The 25438-nt window shown below is 34.9% G+C and overlaps 1 protein-coding gene across 2 annotated transcripts in view; it reads left to right on the top strand.

The window, feature by feature from the left end:
* CAMK4 (calcium/calmodulin dependent protein kinase IV) overlaps positions 1 to 25438 on the top strand; it is a 275261-nt gene that overhangs the window by 82748 nt on the left and 167075 nt on the right. The gene's annotated exons all lie outside the window — the stretch shown is intronic.

Raw genomic sequence — 25438 nt, forward strand, 5'->3', positions numbered from 1 at the left:
CTTCTAGAAAATTGGCAGCTTTTTTATCATCCTCTCAGTATCCCACCTCCACCCCTGTGGGTATGGCAAATATCAGTGCGTGCTTATTGGCTGTGTTGGAGAAAGAAGCATCTGGTCGCTCAGCATAAGCTTCCTCTAAAAGAAGTTAAGCTTCCCTTTAGGAAATGTATGGAAATATTTAAGCCTATGGAAAACAACTCTGTTAATAACACCCCTATATTCCATTCCTCAGGAAAAGTCAGGGAAGTTTTCATGGTTGGCCTTTATATTATCGAAGTCATAATCAAAAATGCTTGGTTCATTAGGGATGAATGTTTGGGTTACAAAAAATAAAATTAACTCCTGGTTTGGCAAATCTTTTTAAAAGGGGCAGATAGCAAACTTTAATCTTTGCTGTCAGTTGATTTTTTACATTTGTTTAAATTTGCATTTGCATTCTATGATTGTTTTATCAAATAAGTATGTTCTACCAAAAATAATTTGTCAAATATTCATATAAATAGGACAACTCTGGAAATGAGTATACATAGACAAATAACCCATGACTTGAAAGAAATTGGGCTTAGGGTGAAAAGGTATCAGTAACTTAAAGTGGAGTTTAAACAAAAACAAAACACAACTCTCAGGATATTGGCTTCATGATGATACTATCACAAACTCTTGGGAAATTCTGTTGGGTGATGAGCCAAATGCCTGCAGAGCCAGACACTTCTGATTCAGTAGCAGCAGTTCTGAATCTGTGCATAATACCCAATTGATTATGGGCCATTCAGTTCTAAATAAATACATTTTAGACCCAAATATGGCATGAATCAAGAAAATAGTTTTATGTAGTGACATTGATGTTGATCAGAACCTTTATGAGGTTTAAAAAGTGAAAACTTTAATGAGCCTTCCTGCTTCTAATTATTTAGAATTGGCCCCAAATCCTTACATTTGGTTGCTTTGAATGGTGGAGGATCCAACTTGCCCTTAAGCTCCTTTAATAAGCAAAAGCTTCAGACATTTTTTAAAACTAAAATGCAAACTAGAATTACAATTTTTTGAAAATTTGCTTGGTTAGAATCACTTTGCAAAAATGAGTTATTTCTAGCAGCACTTAAAATTAAATAATAAAAAATACTTTGAAATCCAATGGAAAACAATGAGACATTCTCTTCTTTTTTTCCAAAAATAGCACAATGCAATTGACTTTCAGTATGACTTAATAACTCATTTATAAGTTCTCAAATCTTTCCTGGGGCAGTGTGAGATTACAAAGTTAGGCTAGGATGTGGAAAATTAGCTCAATGCACTTTGTCAAACCTATTTAAGAGAGATTTTAATTCACCTCCAATTGACATGAGTGGCTGTCAGCGTCCTGCTGAGCCGTATTAGAGCTTGAGGCAAAAGAGAAATTCAATTATACTGATTCCGTTTTTATTTAAAATTCTGATATTCTGGATTTTTTTGCATTGACTGTGATTTGTTTAAATATTTCATCAAAATATTACGAATCTTGATTATTAAGTATTTTGTTGCCCCTTTAAATTTTCCACTGGAGGCTAATGCCTCACTCTCATTGGCTGGGCCTTGTCTGTTGTGATTCTGATAAAGAGATCTAAGAGATTTATCTCACTTTTCCCCTTGTACCAATACAAATATCTGAATGTTGCAGTTGTTACACGTCATTCCACTGGTACTAATGCCTCTAGGTTTGGAGCTGTTGGTCTCAATACTGTGAATACATTGTTAATTTCATGAATCTGGTGCCTTTTACCTGTAGTTGTGTTAGCTCATTTAAAAAATACTGTATTTCGTCAATAATTAGACACACAAGCTTTGTGTATTTTAACATTTCTCTGAAATTGGGATATATTTTACAGTAAATGGCATCTGATAATTGGCAGCTATTTTTTCTTCTTGGTATGTTTTCCAATTGGTGGTATCTCTAAGTTGATGATGCTGTCCTCACCATAGCACCTAATGTAGGAATATTGCTCAATTTTATTCTAAGCATCTGTACACAGAGAACATTTTATGATTGAGCAATGGTATTTATTTCAGTAGCCTTTTATTTTTAAAATTTCTTATTGGCCATTTAAAAATTATGTATATAAGTTCTAAGTAATATGAATTATAAACATGCATTATAAAATTGGAGCCCCTATAAAACCAAGAATAGTAAAGGAAAATAGTTTGCAACAAAAACTATATGCTTTTCATTGAAATATGATTAATGCACAATACACTTAATTTAGATTATTTTGAATACTCTCTTTTGCAAAGTTCTAAGAATAGCTAGGGAACTCAGCTATGATCACAGTCTACTCAGTAAGAGAATTCAACTGCTTTTCTTTCTTCTTCCATTCTGTCTTGTTCCCACTCACAGGTCCTGACTGAGAAGGTAGAGCATTGCCAATGGACGTAGAATGGAGATAGGAGTTTTGAGGCCACTGTTCTCCCCACGTTGCCCAGACACCTGCGTAACTGGGAGCCACTGTGCTCTTGGTTTGTGCAAGTGCTACTAGCCCCCTGGTAGTCCTACCCCTCGGCAGTGACTGTCCCTGGAGCAGGTGTCATAACTGTAGAAGCACAAATTACTGCTCTTGCAGAGCACACTGCTTGGGCTCTGAGTTACACCTGCATGGTGCTCCTCCTGTTAACAGATGAGGTTGATCAGATGAGAAAGGTTGCAAAACCAAATGGCCTTAGACGTAGTAACTACTGCCCAAGGAGGCCCTGTTAGGAACACAATGTTGCACCTTTATCCCTGACAATTGGCAGAACGTAACAGACCTGCAAGGGATCTCATGAGAGATTAAGGCAGTCCAGAGCCTTATTGACGACCATCTGCAGAGATGGTGGGCATCTCTAGGCTCTGGCCTACGCTGGGCCCTAATAGTCACAAGTAGCTTAGCTGGGATCCTAGTAATGAGCTGTTACTCTTTGTATTGTTGTCATGGGTTATAAATTCAAGGCTCTGCTATATAGGCACATGTCCCTACCCGAAAGATGCCCTTGGCCTAGGAGGTGGAGTGTAAGGGAAATGACTGCACTTTAGTCAGGAGTAGGCCTAGGCGACCTTCCAGCACAGCATGACTCTGCAGGTTTGGAGGGCAGGCTCACAACTCCACACATTATGTAACCATGTCACGTGAGGTGCGTTAGGTAACCACTCATGTGAGCTTGTGCTTGGATCGGAGCCACTATTGTCTGTATAAGGTAAAATTACCCTGCTAATGCTGTACATCACGGCTTGTGTCCAGAGACAGAATAAAGGCATGTTGAAACTGCCTATGATTCCTTGAGTGTTTTCCCAGCTACCCATCACTCACCCACCCCTTGGACCTCAGCTTGGGCTGGAACCTGGCACTTGGTGTGACACACATTCTAGATCTTAAAGAGTTTGTACAAAGAAAAGAATGCAAAGCATCTCATTAATAATTTCATATTGGTTAAATGTTTAAATGGCAATATTTTGGATATATTCAACTTATATTGAATATATTTTGAATATATTGATTATATTATATTTTAGAAATTAATTTCACCTGTTCCTTTTTACTTTCTAAACTGTGACTGCTAGGAATTTGTAATTCTCTGTGTGACCAGCATTCGTAGCTAGTGCTTTGCTTCTGTTGAAAAGTGCTGTTCTAAATTTGATAAAACAGGAAAATCTGGAGACAAGTGACATCTGCAAGTTGATTTCCTCCCATTTCTGTGGTTTTTTTTTAAAGCTTTCTGTAACTCCTAATCATATGTCCATATTTGACATAGTATCAGTGTTGCGTTGTGGTTAACGAATTTACTAGTTGCGTAGTATTTTTTTTTTTTTTACTTTTTAATTTTTAATTTTTTTCCCAATTTTTTTCTTTGTTATTATACTTTAAGTTCTAGAGTACGTGTGCACAACGTGCAGGTTTGTTACATATGTATACATGTGCCATGTTGGTACTAGTCGCACAGTATTTTTAAATGTCACCTATGCTGAGCTTCTCATGGGGTCCCCTCCCTAAGCAAGCCAGCAAGCAGCCCCTTCTGTTCACCAAGAGTCAGCTATAGCTGGGTTCTAACTCAGTCTCTTTCTCTTTGCAACCCTTGCCTTCTTTGTTGCTTTCATCCATTATTTCATGTTGAGGCTAGAGAAAATGACAAGACAATGGAAAATAAAACAAAGCATGGAGTGATGAAGTTAATTGAAATCACAGAAATGATAAACCAATTATATACTAATGTCTGAATCATGGGGCTTCTTTGCTCATAAGATCTGTGAAATAAGACAGAATTACTACCATTAATGAAACTGAGAAATATGAGAGAGGAAAACCACATTTGGAATTGCTGCATGTTAAGATGCTTTATTTTCCTTTTCTGTAATCTGAAACTTTGCCTTGTCTGGGAGTAGGACTTGCCTCTTCCTCTAGTTGTTCAAGTTATTTTAAAGTTCTAGAATCATCTTTTTGAAGAAAGTGTGTAGTTTTCTTAAACATGAAGTCACTGATGAAAAGTATAATCTTTGCATTGATTCTTTTTTGTCCAAACTTTCTTCTCAAAGAAAAAAAAATTAAGTAAATATTTTATTTTCTCCTTTTTTGTTAAAATGTTTAATTCAGACATTACAGTGATAGGTGTCATGGATAAATAGCTGAAGAAAATAATATAATTGACTTTTTAAATGAATAAATGAGTTTTTTCCTTCATTGAAACTGCCAAACTTCACATCACTTTAAGAAATTGACCCATTTAAACTTTTGCAACCTATTTTAAATTGGCTGGAGAGAGATGTTATAAAAAAGTATGGAATTGTAAATGTTGGAATTAAAAGCAAATGAAGTTATTTTAACATCGTTTTTAACATGCCTTAAGAATTCTCCTAAGAATAAGAATTGGAACTGCATATTTAAATTAGATTTAGTCAAATACATATGCAGAAAAATTAATTTTGAGAAAAAAAACTTGAAAATCAAAATTGATTGAAAACATCTCTATGTTGTATTTATAAACTCAGTGACCATTATTTTACATATGGGGTTTTATTTATTATTAAGAAAATTTGCAGTTTACAAATTTGTGATTTGAACTGATCCATAATTGAAGTCCACATGCTGGAGAAGGGTTTAATATGGGTTACTATGTTTTTTTTTTTTCATCAGCCCTGTTCAGGTGCCTTTTGTAAGACATATGACCCCCCTCCTTAACCTACTAGGTCCAGGCATCTTGACTGTAAATGTGATTTGCTTCTATATATTTCAGGCAACATCTCTTCCTAGCATAACTGAAAAGATTATTTACTGGAGAATGGCAACAATGGCTTTTTCAAAAAAGACTTAACATATCCTATAGAATGATTTATATATGGCAAACTAAACCGTTAAAATGAATATAAATATGTATATTTAATTAACTTGAAATGATAGGAATTGACAAAGAATAATTCTGGTGATAACTGCTGACTTGCTCCCACATGGATGGTGATGAAACACTTAGAATGGAGTGATTAAAGGAACTAAGTCCTGATCTTACTCGAAACTATATCTAGGATTAGAATGTCTCTAATGAATCCTTCATTACATTAAAAGTCATTATTTTTCTTTGAAGGGGGAATGGGAGAAAATATAGATAGGAAGATGAATTTTTCTTAATAAACATAACTCTCATAAGGGTACCTGCGTTTGGATAGCATAAAATAATAAAATGAATTGTATTTTCCCAATTCAGAGACAATTCTTCCATTCTAGCCAAATAACTTTCTTATACCCTCCCCCACTATCCTTTTGGGAATCCTGTTTTTTAACTGGACTCCACAACTTTCCTGTACATAAACTTGGTTCCATTTATAGAATAAGTTTTATTTTTAGGATTGAACTAAAGTATAAGCCATTGTAGTTTTTTGCATACTCACTCTTTGGTCATTTATTCTCTCTGCAATTCACTTGCAAGATGATTACATTTAGTTGGTTTTCATATGAGAAACAGAGACATCTCTTTGTTCAGTTAAGAAGTATTTATTCTGAAGAGCTTTTGATGTAATGATTTAACTGGCATTAGAATTCAGTGAGGATGCTTGCTGAAGGATAAATATTCTTAAATTATAAAGCCCTGGATTCTTTAAGCCTTTCAACTACCATTGGCTTTGGACTGAAAAGAAATCTTAAAACATTTTATATTAATGGGCCATATTCTCTCAGTGTCCAGCTACTACTTAGCTGTAAATTAAACATTTTTGGAAACTGCCTAAAATTCTTAGGGTCCCAGTGACTTTATAAATGTATCAAAACTAGTTCTTATTTTAAAATGCACTTTATTAACTAATAAAATATGAGTGAGCTTTAATTTTGAAAAGCCTGGGGCTCAGAAATCCAAATGTATAAAACATATAAAATAAGATGTGGTAATAAGGATTACTAAAGAATATTTTTGTTTTATGAAATAATTGATCAGTATTCCCTTTAAAAACATTAATTCCCTTTATTGTAATTATTATTTTTTATTCAAAGATATTTATCTACAAGCTACAAAATTTGCAGATGAAATTTAAAAATTAATTTTGGGAGCAATCCTCCTTGGAGATCAATCCAAAATGACAGCTAAGCATCTCTGAAATTGAAATTTAGTCCAGTGGGAAACAGAATGTTATTTAGAGATGTTCAATTGTTTGACTCAGATTTTAGGGAAAGTCAGTTATGTAAAATTCTCCTAGAATCATTTATGTTATGGAAAACAATAGCTTATTACCAGAGTTTTAGCCCTAAATACTGAATTCATTAAAAGTGCCTTCTGTAATCTTAAAATTAAACCCCATTACTTATTTGAAGTAAAAGGAAAATTAAATATTCAGTAATCTTAAAATTACATGTATTTAATTATAGATGAAAAATAATTGAGATATAATTAACCTTCTATTTGCCATATGAGGATTACCTGTGTTGTGGTTATATTTGTTTAACTTCATTGACTGAGGTTTCCTTTGTACTGTAAACATGTAATAAGTTCTTTTTAGTTGCCAGGAACTACGGTCCATGGTAGAGATGTGAGTTAAGATATGGTTCTTGGACTTGAGTATCTTAGAGTCTTGTGAGTTGAAACAAACAAAGCACACGCAAAAGAGCAATGCAGTGTCGCAAGGCTCTGCTAGCTGTTGGTTCAGGGCACCCTGAGGGCACACCGCTTAACAATGGCGGTGCTTTGCAACTTGAGACTACTCTATTGTCAGTAAGCATTTACACCAGAGGAAATGCCTCCTGAAGGGACTTATCAATTCTGCCTGGGCTGAGAGTTGTAGGAGAGGAAAGCCTTTGACCAGGGTCTTAGGTGGGTAGGGCAGGGTGAATGGCAGAGAAGGCAGCGTGATCAAAGATGTGCATTTATGGTGGGAACCTTCCAGGTGTCTGGGATCAACACCTCAATCCCTCTCAAGGAGCCCTGGCCACTCTTGGACAAAATCTGTGCCCATTTTTGTAGTTGTTGTTGTTGCATTTAACCATCCCTATTAAGGTCTCATCAAAGCTGAAGCTTCTTTAGCTGAAGTCAAATCTAGGAGGAGTGAGAATTGACTCTGGTTCTGAGCCATTAACAAGCCATTTTACTGCCTGCTTAGCCATCCTCCTGACTCTTTCTCTGGGTGAGCTGTGGCACAGGTTATTTCTTCTATTTCAACTTGTTCACCTTGAGTTTTCCAGGTCTGGATCATGGTAAATGTCCCTCCATGACCACCCTTTAACTTCTATTGTCTCACTAAGATGTCTGTTCTCTAAAACTTTGCTTATTTTTAAAAAGTGAGTTGAAATAAATGTGAGTTGGATATAAGACTTTAGATTTGGAATTCATTCCATCTCTAGGACCACTGGTGGTCTCAGTGTCATGTGGAGGTGGAGCAGACATTGACATGGGACATAGGCTAGGCTGATACCTTAACTTGCAGGAAAGTAAATGTGCTATATCTCACACATGCTTCAGAATAGATAGATAAATAGTCTGTTAGATTCAGGAAATGAGTAGATGGCAGGGTTCAGTCTTCTGTGTCCTCTTTTCTACAACCTGAGGAGAGTTTACTGACACCATTTCATGAGTGCATACATTTACCTGGTGCGTATATTTACCTAGGCTAACCAGGCATATTCAGCCTCATTTTGCGGGGAGAGTTGACTTAACCATGCTCCTCAGTCATGGCCACCTGTATCCCCACCTGTGTAAGGTTTCTCTAGTTTTATTGCTTTGTTATCTCTTTATCACTCTTTCTACCTCCTCATCTCCATTCCCCAGTAAACATCCAATGTGTTTAGTAGCTTCTTTGAAAATAAATGTATCCTTCTAAAATAAAGTGTTATCTGTGGACATACGCTTTTAATAAAGATAAATGATATTGTGCTACATTGTGATTAAGATGTCAGGAAGTTGGTTGACAGAAGTTCAGGCACTAATGACAAAAGAGGCATGAGCCAATTGATAGATGGCCTTACAAGTCATGCTAAGAAATCTGAATTTTATCCATTGGCAATAGGGGGTAATTGAAAGGTTTTAAAAAGAAGAAGATGAAGTGTGCTTTAGGACTCAAGCTTACTTTGACAGCAGTGTAGAAGATGGCTCAGAGGGGTATATATGTAAATGCTAAGCCTGGCATTTAGTACATAGGGACTCCTCGACAAAGACAGCTAGTATTACTTTTCATGCTTTGGTAATCCCTGTCCTAGTGAACACAGTGTAGCTTTAAGATTAAGGATATGTTCTGAGCGATTCCCTTAAGGAAACTTCTACTGAATTATAAAAAGTATATTGGCCTTTTAAAATAGTAGTAGAACTATAATAAGAATTGTGAATATGTCTCTTTTTGAGTACATGAAACATTTATTTATGTTCATTTGGGATGCTTTCTCTAGTTTTCTGGGCTGTGGGGATGATGAGTCGCCTTAGCTGTATTCATCTGACAGCAGTGGTGAGGATCATTTTCACAGACACATAACAGATCTCACACATATCCATTCTAAGAACACCAGTATAATACAGTTGAATTTAGATAAAAATTCAAAATAAAATAAGCTCCTTAGCTAGTGGAGCTTATTTTCAGAGAGAATGGTATTAAAGAATCTGGCTGTCATCAACCTTTTTTATAGTCAGGGCATAACCTGGGTGAAGGTAAAATCTTAAACTCAAACCCTCTCCCACCACTCTTTTTTATTGCAAGGGAATGTGGCATCAGTTTATCTGGCATAAGGTTGTAATTAGGTCCAAAGCAAAAAGAAAAAATCATTCTAGTTCCTCTTCCTTAGATTTTCTAAAATTGGCAGATGGAGGGGCTGCCTGCTGCCATGTGGCAGTCACCACCTGCACACTTGCCGTCCTTAGAGAAGACTTGCTGAGAGTGCTTGTATTAGCATACTATAGTGTGTACATTGGTACCTTTGGGATTTCTGTTTGAAGAATAATTAATCTTTGTATGAAAAACTCTAAATAGATGATATGTTGATGGGCCCCATTCTCTCTTTAGAAGGAAGGGGGGTGAAGAGGAGGGTACAAAGCCTATGTAATGGATTGAGGCCAGGTTGTTCTGGACAGTTTGTGACCTCCACAGGCATGTAGGGGACATCTAGGCTGTCCAGAGCTGGCCTCACACCCTCTGTTCATTTGGCAGAGCTGTCATCCAAAGGAAAGTTGAAGAATTCTTTGCTTTTCTTGGGAATATTCGCAAAGACTTCATAAATTTCTAAAAGACATTTTTTTTTCCTCTAAGACATCAAATTGTTCTCAAATTTCTTGTTTCTCAAGGACAATCATAAATATTATATAAACCAGCTGTGTTTGCTGTCATCTTTGGTCTCATTCCAGTAGAGAATCAATATGGGTAATTTGTCAGTCTTCCCAATATTCAGTAGCAGTGAGGTGATGTTGTGTTGTTGCTATTTGGCTTTTGTTTTTGTTTCCTTGGTATTTTTTAGCTGCCAGATCTCTTGGTATGTGTAGAAAATCAGATTAAAAGTTACATCATTTTTTGGAAAAGTCAAAGATCTAAAAATATGAGATGGAGTTTCATCCTAGAAATGTTAGTCCTTTTTTCTTTGAAGGAAAGCAAATTCTTGATTTTCTAGTTATGAATTTTCATACAAAAAACTTACTCATTCTGAGAAATAACTCTATTTCATTGTGAGGTGATGCACCCTGCAACCTGGCCCAAATGCTTTCTTGCAGCTGGGTGCCAGGACCTTAAGACCAAAGTAGAGGACTCCTAATAGATACCCAGAAAATACGGGTTTGAGGGATCACCAAACAAGCCAGATATCATGGTGGTTATAGGCATAGACTTTACTACTAGAGAGAACCGGCTTCAAGTTCCAAATTTACCTCTTATTAATTGTACGACCTTGAACAAGTCAGTAACCTCACTGTGTTCCACTCTTTTCATCTGTAAAATAGACATTAAAATTGCGAGCTTATAATGTTGTTCTGAGAGTGAAATGAGATAATGCCTGTGAGGAGCATAGCATAATGCCTGGCTGTGAGTAACTGGGTGCTAGGTGTCAGTAATTATTATATTCCAAGAGACCTGAATTTGTTCATGTTTTTTAGGATTCCAGCAGACCCAGTCAGTGTATCTAGAGGCTTCCTTGACTTCTTTCTTATGGAATATTCTAAAGTTTCTAGTGGCAGCCAGAAATTTCATGATACAAATGAATGATACTTCAACCACAAATTAAATAAGATTCTTTAGGCTGTGCCTTCTAAGCCTTCTGGAACAATCCAAGAAACTCAGAAATGTCTGTAAGTTTAAAATATAGAGTAGAAATGAGTTGGAGGCCAACTCCCCATTGATTAATGTGATTTGTTCGTGGAGAGCCCCTATGCTCATATGGTATCTTCTCTGGGACAATCTTTGGAGCATTGGCTTCAGTATACATTTTGCAGACTTCACGTTTTAATGGGGCTCTCCTTTTTTGTCTTTGGGCAAATATTAAAACTAACTTCCTTGCAGACTTAAAACAACTTTAACTTAAGCTAAGTGTGAAGGATTAGAGACCTTTCACTACACCAAGGGGATGCCCCTTCTTTTCTGGGTATCCTGTATTCCTCAATAGTTTTGATTTTTAAATTGGGTAGGTCTCAACTTAAGCCAGGGTGTCTCAAACTCATCACTACTTGCATTTTGGAGCAATAATTCTTTGCTGTGTAGGAGAGGGGATCATCCTGTGCATAGCAGGATGTTTCAAAATATCCCTCTCCTCTGCCTATGAGATGTCGGTAGCAGCTCTGTTTCACCCCCAGTTATGATAACAAAAATGCTTCTACCCCATGGAGCAGCTAAGCTGAATGTTCTCACTGTTCTTTGTGTGGGAGTTTCTTCACTAACAGAATTAAAACTTGAGATCTTTTTTCCCTCTTTTGAACGGTCTGTTAGAAACTCCTTGTTATCAACTAGTATGTCATTATACTTAAGAAATATGAATATCCACACAACTTTTCTCAAAACATCAACAGTGAAAATCAGGGTCTAGGTGGCAAAGAGTAAAGCAGGGTGACTAAGAACATAAGAGATGAAGTCAGACTGGATCTGAGTTCAGCCTCCTCCCTACTCCATGTAAGCTTTGTGATCTTGGTCATGTTCCTTTAGTTCTCTTAACCTCAATCTTCTTATCTCCTGTTATGATAGATTACCATTATGAAATAATGTGTGCAAAGTGATCAATATAGTGCTTAGAGTGTAGAACTCAATATAAATTGGTTATTTGTACTTTTTCATTTTAATTGTCAAAAATTACAATTCTCAAAAATACAATTGTCAAAAATTCACCTCTCTTTAAGTGAATTTCATCTGTGAGGATTTCAACAGAATACCCAGAATACAGACATAGCTACTTGCTGCTTACACATCTTACGGTGGTGGAATCAGAAAAGAAGCCAATGAAATTGGACTGAACTTTAATATATGCTCTTTTACATGACGTGTGATATGTGAATTGATTGTCCTTTCAGTAACTTTTTGCAGTAATTTGTATGGGTATGTCAAATTACAGGTGTAGAATCTTCTTTGTAGTGAATATTAGTATTCTTAAGTGTGTGTCTTTTTCTCTGTTAGGACAAATTTTTTTTTTTTTTTTTTTTTTCTGTAGAAGCCACTCCCCAAAACTGTAATAGGAAGTAATGGAAAAAGTAATACGTTATTAAACAGCTGTGAAATTTTGAGGAATGCATTTATTTAGTGTATAAGGTATGGTTGGTACCTAGAGTGGAGTTTAAGTATAGGATTTCATTAGTCTTAGGCTGTGTAATTTGATGAAGAGTTAGTGATACTTTTTGGTAGTCTTGGAACTACTTATGAAGACTCACTTTCTCCATCATTGTTCAAATCCAGGTAAGACTTGGCCAACAGCATATCCATATAATGGAAAGTCATGTTTTAATACAGTCCCAACATTTTTGCAATCATGAATCTGCAAATCTGTTTATGAGTAAAGCACGTATTACAACTCAGTGCATATTTATAACAGTGCATATATTGTTCTTTCTTTGCCCCATAACCCACATTTTACATTTCAAAAGTTTACTTTTTTAATTAACTAATAAATTTAACAGTGCCTTTAATTCAGAAAAGCAACAAAAATACTTTATAATCTTTTCAGAATAATTTTCTAGTATTTTTAGAACTTTAAAAAGCTGATAGTTAAAAATCTGCAGAAGCTAATGAACCAATTAATTAGTTCCCACCAATATAATGATATACCCTGATGTAATTTTGTGTTTCATTTCTGTTCTTAAATATGATTGAAAACCATTAAGGCCATCAAATAAGTGTCTTGTTAATAAGTTGAAAATACCATTTCTGTCTTTATAATGACAATCAATTACAAATGAAGAAAGCTGACATTTACCAATATGAGAGTTTTTATTGTTGTTTAATCTAGAAACAACTACAAAGGCTTTCTTAATGTTGACATTTTGAAGAGTAGATCATATCAATTTAGATGATGAAATATAATTTCTGAGATAATGGATTTGATATCAAAAAAGTATCTTATGAAAGATAAGATATTGCAATAGCAAAATGACATGATTAAATAGATACCATGTTATGACTATTTCTGTTCAAGACACTTGGTTTCCTGGTAAACAGATTGTTACCTTGCTTATTGTTGAATTAGCTGGGAAAATTTTCCATACTTTATTTGAAGTGTATTTGCATTTGGATGTGCTTTTGGCAGAATTTTTTAAGAAGAAAGCTGTTAATTAAAAGGTTTTATTTTCTCCTCAAAATTTTTCAGTGGGAAAAATCATTGCCTGCACAGATAATTAGAAACTTTTAGTAGCATTAGCTTTTCAATTGATTAGGGAGAGAATAGTGAGCTATTTTAACTTTCTGTACCATTTGCCTGGTGCAGTTTAATGAATATTGATTCATACAGATTAATTTGAAATACTAACATTGTAGGGGGTGAACGGAACACAGACAAGCTTATTTATTAATGATTTCTTGTCTCCCTGATTAGGTTAGTTTTCACCTGGAATTCTGAAATCAGATAAAGTAAAGAAGAAAGAAGAAAATTAAAATTCATTTAGTTTCATTTATGTGCCTGGCACTGGGCTAGGACCTTTCACATAAGATATCTCATTTAATCATCATGACAATCTTAGTTGTGGAAGATTATGATCTTCATTATTTTTGTATGTAAAGAAACTCTAAACCTCATTCTTAATCTCTTTTCCTCTAAGACTTAAACTTTCTAATTCTTTTACCCCAATGTGCGTAGGAGGAGCTAAATAAATGTTAACTGGGAAAAAGCGATTTTCTGTTTGGCAATATTTAGACAAATTCTACCACGTTTTGTTGAAAAGACTCATTTTCCAGTTTTTCCAAGTCTGCAGGCAGTGACAGCTTCTTCTGCTAGACAGCTGTCACCTGAGATATTGTGAAGGGCTGCAATGCTATAGCCAGAATCCTTTGTTTTCTTCAGAGGCAGATTGGAAATCTAGGATTGAAGTTATAGAGGGCACAAAAGAATTTATCATTTTGTTTGGCTCTCTGGGCAATAATTTGATGCTATTTAAAACAGACCACTACATTTTATTCATTAAAGATTGCATTTTCGGAGAACTCAAATTATTTCATGACCCTAAGCAAACATTACCAATAATAAAGAGGAAATTGACATTCCCTCAAGGGCTTTCCAATAATTTCTAATCACATCAAAGCCTTGACATGTGGCCTAATACTCTTAATCCTTTTTCTCCAGCCTCCCTTGGCCATTCCTGCTCCACAGTAACAGGGCAGGAGATGTCACCAGTCCCCTAGGGAAAATAAAGGATCAGCTCAGTTCTTTTTCTATGACCAGCCTTCGCTGTTTCCATTTGAGGTACTTTGTGAACGCCACTGTCCCACTTAACTGTTCTCAACCATTTAGTCTCACTCCACAGACATTTGCCCAGGAGGCTCAAACTGACATTTCCAAACATACTTTGAGTTGTAACCTTCTTTTCCTTCTTTTTTTCTTTGAAGACGAGAACACCTGAGGTGACTTTTTCTTTTAACTCTGAGCTTCTGATAGATGTTGAGTGATTGATCTTCCTGCAGCTCTGAGGACTGGAGCCTTAGCTTTAAATGGATGTTTGAAGAACATGAAGATGCACAGTGAAGGCTCCTCTGCAGGCATAGAGATAGTGTCATGTTTGACCTGCAAACATTATTTGTTTAAATCACTTGTTTTAAAAAATAGTTTTCTTAGGTGACATTGTGGTTATATTACAAGAAAAAAGGGATAGAAACCCATAGTGTCTCGGTGCTTTCCTGGCATTGATAAATCACCAGGAGCAAGGAATCCATAATTTCAATTAATATTGCATTTTCAAGAATAGGAATAGCAATATTCTAACCTGTTTCAGAACTATTTAAATGTTCTCTCAAAGACTGGTTGAGAACAAAACCAGAACAAGAAGTGAAGACGTTTGACCTCTACACTAAAAATTGAGTTGTTTTTGTAATTGTATCCTAATATATTTTGAGGGTCAAGAGCGCATAGGAATTCATCTTGAAATTTCTAGCTGGTTCAAGCTTCTCTCCTTTGTTTTTGACCCAAAAACAAAATGCAGGAAAACTACTGAAGAGGCATTAAAAATGGTAATAATAATAAAGGACATGGGCTTAGAATTGAAGAGACCATAGGCTTCCGATACCTGCAAGAGGGACTGAATATTAATGCATCTAATAAGAAACAAGTGCTAGGAAACTTTCTTCCCAGAAATTAGAGGTCAGGCCAGGCAGGGACTGGAATGTGCTAAAAAATGAATTTCAAATGTCAGAGTTACATTACACAGTGATTTAAAGCAGTTTAGGTTAGTTTAAGGCACCCATTTGCGCCTAGTTAGATCTATACAGTAAACTCTTATTTCAAGGAGTATATTGTTAACTTCCCTAAGTACACAATTGATATAAAATCATGGTAAAGCCTATGTTTTAAGAAAGAATTTGAGTTTTCCTAGGGCAATAAGCAATGCTCATCCATTCAAGCTTAGCCTGTAGAAAGTGTTTTATAATATAGCATTTATTAAATAAATAAATAAATAATGTGCATTAGCCAATAATTGTAACACAAACATATTTTTAACATGTTTCAGAGCCTACAAAGAGTTTGAACTTTTGTGATCCTTATAATGAGTCCATGAGGTAGAAAAAGTATATGTGATTATGCCCATTTGTAGATGAGTCATCTGATGGTCAGGTAGGCCAAGTGATTTGTCTGTGGTCAGGACCAGCTCCATGGGCATGTGTTCTGTACAGCCCCACAGATTCCTATGCTCAAAAGGGCTCTGCACTTGGTTTAATGCTCTGCCGTGGCCATGTTGAAATTTTAATAATTTTTGAACAACGCGCCCTGTATTATCTGAATGCAAATATTACATTTTGTTTTCAAATAAATTCAGAATCCTGAGGCCGGTGGAGTAATATGTTAAAAAAAGGAAAACAATATTCAAAGGCTATTTTTTTTATTAGATTGTATAAAGTTAGGTTGCTAAAAAAGAAAAGCAGATTTGTACTACATGCAAAGAGAATGGAAACACTTGATTTAATTTACACAAGTTGCTTAATCCCTTTATACTTCAGCTTTTCATTTATGGCAAGAAGGTGGTTATAAATAGTAATGGTTAGTTTGTGGAAGTGTATTACATAATTTAGTAAATGCTTTAGGAGGAATTATGTTATCTATCTATGACACAAAATGGCTTACTAAGTAATAGCCCAAAAAAGGTGATCAAAATTTCCATATTTGGATTTAAAGTTGGCAAAGTGTATGGCTAGGTGGATCACAATTCTTTATGATCCACATAGCTGTGTAGCACTACTGTGCCTGCCCCAGAATTTGTCAGGTAATAAAATCCCAGATACGGTTTCTGTTTCTGAGATGAGTAAAGTGAGTCTCATTCAATACTGTTATGAAGTGTAAGACTCTCTTAAGACTGATTGCCATAACATAGCCGTGTGGAACAGTTGTTTTATTCCCTAATGACTTTATTATCTAAGGGGAGAGAGAAAGAAGATATTATTTTGGAGTGGAAGGTGGGGTTGGAGGTGGAGGAACTAACAAACTGGAAATACCAAGCTCTGATACCAGTCCTAGGCAATTCAACTTAGACAACACTGTCCAGAAAAGCAGTGCCACTTCTAATTCTAAGAGTGTCTCTTAAATTGTAATGAAATGTCACTGATATCACTTCTGGCCTTAATGAAAGAATCAGATAATTGCATTAATAAAGACAGAGTTGTCTATGACCTCCTGGAAACAAATACAAATAACTGACAGAGCCGACAGAGTAAGTATGAGGATAATGAAGGTAATACTTTAAAATTGAAAGAGATTAGAAATCATATAATTTTATCAGTCTTATGATGGCAAATACTGTTGATAAAGATGGAAAACAGTAAGTAGGTATAAGTAGACTCTTCATTGTATTTTTATTTTTATTTTATTATAATATTCTTCTCTCCTCTCTTCCTCCTTTTTCTTCCTCCTCTCTTATAGGATTTAAGACATTGTTATGATAGAGGTGGTAAGGAGCAGAGAGTTATTCATTCAGTTTATTCTAATTCTCCAAGCCAGTATTGCAGGTCTACTGTATGAAAGACACTAGCTTGTCACAGGCCTTCACCCTCAAGTCACACTGGAGAGACACATGCACACAATTAACTATAATACAAGGCAGTGTGCAATATGCTTTGTAATGGTGGGGTCAGATTTCTATTCTAGAAAGATTGTTCCAATAGTAGTAGTGACTAATTTATCAATTGAAAAAGTATTAAGTTTTTGTAACCTGTCTGGATAGACTTCCACAAGAGACTGCCTTAGTGAGAAGGCCTGAGACAGAGCAGAGTCTTGGATTCAGTAACAACTCTTCCCTTTATTAACTATGTCTTTTTGAACAATACATTAACTTCCCAAACTGGTTTCTTTATCAGCTATGTATCATAATATCCCTTGCCTTTTTGCTGGGTTGTTGTGATTATGATATCAGATTTCTCCAATCTCTAAAACATTTCTTGAGCTCCAGTTCCAGGCTGTGTGCTAGGCACCAGGGACATAGATCAATAAGATGCTCTGTGAATGTTACGAGTTCCCAGTATATAATAAAAATTGCTAATTCTGATGCTTACAGAGGGCAAGGCTGTATTGTAAATGAGTGAGAAGATATATTAAAAGTCATGGAGACTGTTGGTATCCCTGACACAATGTAGACAGCATGCCCAGTTTTGATGAGACAGCTACTGCCACCTTTAACTGATTGTGATTATCCAGGAATGCTAGTACTACATTTCTAGGCTTTATTTTCTTAAAATGTAAAATGTACCTATTATTAATATTGACATCCAATTAAAAAAACTGTCTAAACATTTTTGTCTAAACATTTTGTATGCAAGATATAACTGAAAGGTGGAATCAACTTATGAGATGGCTGTTTGCAAACTCTGGTCTAGATAGGCGTGCATGTGAATCAACCATAAAGGAGATATTAGGTATAGGAGTGGAAAAAGCTAACTTCCTATGAGTCCAAGATGGAATAAAAAAGAATGTGATATGTGTGCCATACAAGATGGTGATTATGTTGAATTCATTAATGCCTAAAACCTTGTTCATCAGAAAATTAGAGGAGGTGATGTAAACAAAAAGAGAAGCATACTCAACTCAGTGAATCTGATACTGCTAGGTAGAAAAGGGAGGACAAAAGTAGATAAGACCAGAAGAAAGATGAGCAAGGTGGCACATGATCTCAAATGACATGCTGAGGAAACTGGATTTTTCTCATCATCATGGGGATAGTGAGCATAGGGGAGGGTCATGGTCAGATTTCCATTCTAGAAGGATTGTTCCAGTAGTAGAAAGGAGGAGGACTAAAGGGGAATAAGGTTGGAGGCCTGGAGCCTATTTAAAAGGCTATGGAATAGAAACAGGAATGATAGAAACTGAAATTAATTTGTAACTTAGCGTGAATGTGTAGTACTATTCATATATAATATTGCCTTTTTTTGTTGTTTGTTTGTTTTTGAGATGGAGTTTTGTTCGTTGCCCAGGCTGGAGTGCAATGGCATGATCTCGGCTCACTACAACCTCTGCCTCCCTGGTTCAAGTTATTCTCCTGCCTCAGTCTCCCAAGTAGCTGGGATTACAGGCAAGCATTCATGCCCAGCTACTTTTGTATTTCTAGTAGAGGCGGAGTTTCATCATGTTGGTCAGGCTGGTCTTGAACTCCTGACTTCAGGTGATCCACCCATCTCAGCCTCCCAAAGTGCTGGGATTACAGGCGTGAGCCACTGCACCGAGCAAATATTGCCATTTTTAATTGATATTAAAGTGCATGGTCTTTCACATTTTAACATCTCTGCAATCAAGCATTTTTTAAAAACCCTGTTCAGGCAAAACAAAACACATCTATGCGCTAAATAAGCCACCAACCTTGCCTCTGCTAAACCTCTTGTTGAAGGAGTAATTTTGGTTACTTTTAATTCATACAGTTTCTTAATATTAAATGCTAAATATTACTGAATGTCATTGACAAGCCTAAGTCACAGCTGGGAGATGTGAAATCTCTTCCATGTCTGTATTAGCCATCTGGTATAGCTCTCAGCCACATGAATCCTTTAGAAACAGCAGTGGGTGTAGTCTCAAGGCCTGTGATCTAAAATGGGTAGTTATTTTGTCCTAAAATATGTCTGTTTGATCATCTATTCAACAGGAAACATTCTTGAGTGCAGTGTTTTGACATAATATAATTATATCTCATGCCTCAAAATCCTTTTCTTCTCCAGAAACAATAACAGATGCTGTTGATGTTTAAAAAGCTGCCTGGAACACCAAAGGGAAATTTCTTAATTCTGCCCTTAAATAGATTTATCATTTGTTAATCTCCTTCAGTCACAAGTTTTGTCAACATTTGCAATTTACTCTTAATAAATGCATAAAGAATAAACATATTATTTTCTCTTCTGTAACAATCATGTCTGAATCAAATTCAATAAGGTGATAAAAATTAAGACTATGAGGGAAGACTTCTGCTTGTGAGAATCAAAGGTACTACACTTGCCCTTCTATAAACAACCCGGACTATAGTTATAAGACAGTTGTTTTCAGGCATTGAGAAATGGGCAACAAAGGGTTGTGATCATTGAGAGAAGGGAAACACAGGTGAGTATCATATTCACCTGGATTCTCTAACTGGGACAATGAATGATGAGATTTTTTGAGGCGAAGCAGAAACAACTGTGGAGACGCTGAGAGGTAGCAGAGATCTCTGAGGATAGGTAGGCATGTACAACCGGAAGACATTAGATCTCTGGCTAGGCCAGGGTGTAGAAACATTGCTGAGCACCTGGGGTATTTGTTTGAGACCTCAAAACAATCATACTTAAATAAGAAGGATCATGTCCTAGAGAGCAAGGACCATGACACAGAATCAATATCAAAATCCAAACAGTTTTAGCCTAATAAATAAAACCAAACTTGATAGGATCAAAAGGATTTATCAGCAATGTAACTGCCTGCTACTAAAAAAAAAGGTCATCTCTGCTTAAAAGTAGATAACATAATCTAGACTCCTTAGTGTGTATCATTTAAAAATGTCTATCACACAATTTAAGAAATTACTAGACATTCAAAGAAGCAAGAAATTGTGATGTAGAATCAGGGTGGGGTGGGTGTAAGGGGAGTCAATAAAATAGACTTGGAAATAATTCAGATGTTGGGATTAGCAGATAAAGACTATAAAACAACTGTTGTAATTATTAATATATTCAAGAACATGAAGCAAAATATGGGCATAGTAAATAAACATAGAGAATATTTCAGCACAGAAATGGAAACTATGTAAAAGAGCCTAATGAGAATTTTAGAATTGAAAAGTACATTATGTGAAATTTACAATGAGTAAGCTTAAGAATGGATTAAAGGCTGCAGAAGAAATTGTCAGTGAACTTGAAGACAAATCAGTAGAAATTATCCAATCTGAAGCATAGGGAGAAAAGCCAGTTGGTAAAAAGGAACAGTCTTAACGACTTGTGGGAAAGTATCAAGAAGGCTATCATAAATGGAATATATGTCTCAGAGGGAGTGGGGAGAGATAAATTGGCAGAAATAAATGTTTACAGATATAATAGGAAAATATTTTCCAAAGTTGATAAAGAACATTATAGATTCAAGAAGCTTTTTGAATAGCAAACATGGTAAATGAAAAGAGAACCAAAGGTAAGTATATCCTCAAAAGCCAGAAACCAAAGATAAAGAGAAAATCTTAAAAGGAACCATGAAACAAAGATATGATATACAGACAGTCCTATACTTATGATTTTTTTACTTTATGATGGGTTTATCAGAGCAAAATCCCATAGCAAATTGATGATTTCTACTAAATGTGTATCATGTTTGCACTATTGTAAAATCAAAAAATCACAAGTCAAACCACTTGTAAATTGAGGACCATTGGCTGTGTTGCCAGCATTAAATGCATTTTCCACTTATGATATTTTTGATATACAGTGGGTTTATTGGGACCCTATTATAAGTCAAGGAGCGTCTGTATATAAGAGAACAGTGAATATGAATGATGGCTAATTTCCCATTTGAAAAAAAAAAAAAGGAGACCAGAAGACGATGGAACAACACCTTCAAAGTTCCAGAGAAAAAAATAAAATAAAAACCTGTCTTCCCAGATTGTATATCTCATTAAAATATGTCTCAAAATGAGACTAAAATAGACATTTAAAAATAAATGAAAACTGAGAGAATCTATTGTCAGCACATGAACCACAAGTAATGCCAAACAAACTTTTTAATTTGAAGGAAAATAACACTAAATATAAGTTCAGATTTATAGAAATCAATGAAGAGCATGGGAAATAGAATATAGGCAATATTAGAGACACATTTTTATTCTGCCCTTAGTATCTTTTAAGACAATTGATCATTTAAAGCAAAATCAAGTCACTGCAGTAAAATATAGGATAATAACAGTCCAAAAGATAGGAAAGGAAGAGGAGGTGGTTAAATGGAATTACTGTTTTGAGATGTTTATATTTTACAGTGTAAACTGAGAAAAGTAAGATAAGATATATACTATAATCTTGAGGAAAACCACTAACAAAATAATAAGATATCCCTTAAAGACTAAGAGAATCGATAAGTTAGAAGATTCAAAAATAATAAAATAATCCAAATGATAGCAGGAAAGTAGAACAAATGAAACCATTTTGTAAGATAATAAGGATGACTTAAATCTATTTATATCACAAATAATACTAAATATAAATGAACTAAATACTCCAAAGGCAGAAATTGATACATTGAAAGAAGTTTCAATATTATCTATAGGAGATGCACTTTAAATATAAAGACAAATAGAATGAAAATAAAAGAATATTAAAAGAAATATTCAAATTCATAAGAAAGTTGTTTTTTATATTTAACTGATGATAAAGTAGTTCATGCTATTTTTAGTATGATGTAAAACAAACTTCAATTAAAAATGCATTGCCAGAAATGAAGGGACATTTCATAATGATTTAACTAGTTTAATACATCAGAAAGTCATAATTCTAAATGTATGTGCAACTAGTAACAGATAAGGCAAAAATTGAAGAAGAGAGAAATAGATTCGCAAAGCTAGAGATTTTAACACGGCTCTCTCAAAAATTGTTAGAACAAGTGAACAAAAAATAAAGAATATACATGATTTGAATATTACCAATCACCTTGACTTAATTGACACTACAGAACATCATATTAAGTAACTGTAAAATATAATCCTTTCTGAGAACACATAAGCAGTTCTTCAAAATAGATCATTTATTGAAACATAATACACATCTCTAAAATTTCCCACTTTATAGTTGGTATTTTTTTTTTCTTACCTTACTTTGAGTTCTGGGATTCATGTGCAGAATATGCAGGTTTGTTACACAGGTATGCATGTGCCATGGTGGTGTGCTGCACCTCTCAACCTGTCATCTAGGTTTTAAGCCCCGTGTGCATTAGATATTTGCCTAATGCTCTCCGTTCCCTTCTCCCAACGCCCGAGCAGGCCCTGGTGTGTGATGTTCCCCTCCCTGTGTCTTTGTGTTCTCATCATTCAACTCCCACTTATGAGTGAGAACATGTGGTGTTCGGTTTTCTGTTCCTGTGTTAGTTTGCTGAGAATGATAGCTTCCAGCTTCATCCATGTCCCTGCAAAGGGCATGAACTCATCCTTTTTTTATTACTGTGTTGTATTCCGTGGTATATATGTATGTGTGTGTGTGTGTGTGTGTGTGTGTGTGTGTGTGTGTGTGTATATGCCACATTTTCTTTATCCAGTCTATCACTGATGGGCATTTGGGTTGGTTCCAAGTCTTTGCTATTGTAAATAGTCCTGCAGTAAACATACATGTGCATGTGTCTTTATAGCAGAGTGATTTATAATCCTCTGGGCATAATACCAAGTAATAGGATTGCTGGGTCAAATGGTATTTCTGGTTCTAGATCCTTGAGGAATTGCCACAGTATCTTCCACAATGGTTGAACTAATTTACACTCTCATCAGCAGTGTAAAAGTGTTCCTATTTTTCCACAGCCTCGCTAGCATCTGTCTTTTTTATAATCGCCATTTTCCTGACTTTTTAGTAATCACCATTCTAACTGGCATGAGATGGTGTCTCATTGTGGTTTTGATTTGCATTTCTCTAATGACCGGTGATGATGAGCTTTTTTTCCTGTTTCTTGGCCACATAAATGTCTTCTTTTGAGAAACATCTATTCATATCCTTTGCCCACTTTTTGATGGGGTTGTTTTATTTTCTTGTAAATTTGTTTAAGTTCTTTGTAGATTCTGTATATTAGACCTTTGTTAGATGGATAGATTGCAAAAATGTTCTCCTGTTCTGTAGATTGCCTGTTCACTCTGATGAGCGAACCACGGGATAAAGCCATGGGATAAAGAAAATAATTAAAGGAGATCTGGTAAATATTTTCAACTAAATGGTAATTCAAATACAATGTATCAAAATTTGTGGGAAACAGCTAAAGTAGTGTTTAAAGGAAAATTTTAGCATTGAGTGTTTTTTAAAAAGATTTACAATTAATGAACTACATTTCTACATTAAGAAGCCAAATAAATACAAAAGAAGAGAGATGCAATTCAATTTTAAAGGAAGTAGAAAAGAGGGAAAAAGATAACGTAGAAGTCAATAAAATTGAAAGCAAATAATGGGAAAAATTTAAAATGCTAAAGGTTGGCCCTTTGACATGATTAATGAAATTTACAAACCTCTAGCAAGACTGGTGAAGAAAACAAGCAAAAAAACCAAAGTCCAATATTAGGAATAAAAGGGAATATCTCTATAAGCCCTATAGATACTGAAAAGATATTATGAACAAATAACAATTTTGGGCTAATACATTCAACAAATTAAATGAAAAATTTTCTAAAATAATTCAGCCTTCCAAAAGTGACATAGGAAATAAAAATAGAAATAACCTTACATCTGTTAAGTAAATATATTTTCTATTAAAAGTCTTCCTCAAAAGAAGATTCCAGAGCCCAGATATTTTCACTGATGAATTCTACAAAAGCCTTAAGAAGTAAATAATGCCAATATTGCACAGACTTTTGCAGAAAATTTAAAAAATCTTCCGTTTTTTTATGAGAGCAGCATAACACTAATACCATATTATTTTATAAATATTTAAGAGAAAATAAAATTATAGATTTGTCCCTCATGATTTTAATTTTTCGTGAGTGTAAAAGTCCTTTTATAATTATTAGCAAATAGAACCCAGAAATATAAATAATACATCATCAGCAAGTGGGGATTATCTCAAGGATAATGTGAGCTTAACATTAGCTACTTGATTAGTGGAAGTAGTCACATTTAGATATTAATGAGAAAAAAACCATGCAGTCATCTCATTAAAGGTAGATTAAGTATTTGACAACATTCACTGTCCATTCATAATTAAAAAAGAAAAATAAACCTCTCAGCAAAGTAAGAAAGAAAGGGAACTTTCTTAATTTGGCAAACCACATATATGAAAAAACTATAGCTAATGTAATTTTTAGTGATGAAAAACTGAATGCTTTCACTTTAAGATCAGGAATAAGGCAAGGATATCTGCTCCCACTCTTAAATAGAATATTATATTTGAGGTCCAAGCTAGTGCAATTGGACAAGAAAAAGGCAAAATGTGAAGCAAAACTATTCAGATAAAAGCTATTTTTTTGGTAGAAATCCTCAGGATTCTACCCACCCCCCACAAAAAAACAAACAAATAAAAACCTCTAGTAGACTAATAAGTTAATTTGGCAAGGTTGTAAGATAAATGTCACCATACAAAAATAAATTGTATTTATATATATTAGAAGCAAACACCCATAAAAGAAAATTCTAAAATATTATTACAATTACATCAGGAAATAAAAAGCAATGAACAAGTAACTTTAACAAAAGACATAAAAGACATTTACTGGGAAAACTTCAAAATATTGCTGAGAAATCAGAGGAAACCTAAATGGTGTGATATACAATGTAAATGGATTGGAGGACTCAATATTAAGATGTCAGTTTTCTCCAAATTGATCTATAGATTCAATACAATCCTAATGAAAATCCTAGTAGGATCTTTGTTTTTCTGTTTTGTTGTTGTTGTTGTTTTTTGGTAAACATCAATGAGTTGATTCTAAATGTTACAAGGAAAAGTAAAATAACCAGAATACCCCAAATTACAATTATAAGTAATCTAGAGATGATTTAAAGTGTAAAGGGGAATGTGCATAGATTATATGCTAATACTATACCATTTTATGTAAGGGATTTGAGCATCCATGGAGTTTGTTGTCAACAGTGGATCTGGGAACACCAATCCCCCATAGATAACTGTACTGTAAAACTACAGAAATCAGAGTAGTGAGGCATTGGCATAACAATAGAGAGAATAGAGTCCAGACACAGATCCATAGATCAATA

Source organism: Piliocolobus tephrosceles, chromosome 4, assembly GCF_002776525.5.
Source record: "Piliocolobus tephrosceles isolate RC106 chromosome 4, ASM277652v3, whole genome shotgun sequence".
NCBI lineage: Eukaryota > Metazoa > Chordata > Mammalia > Primates > Cercopithecidae > Piliocolobus > Piliocolobus tephrosceles.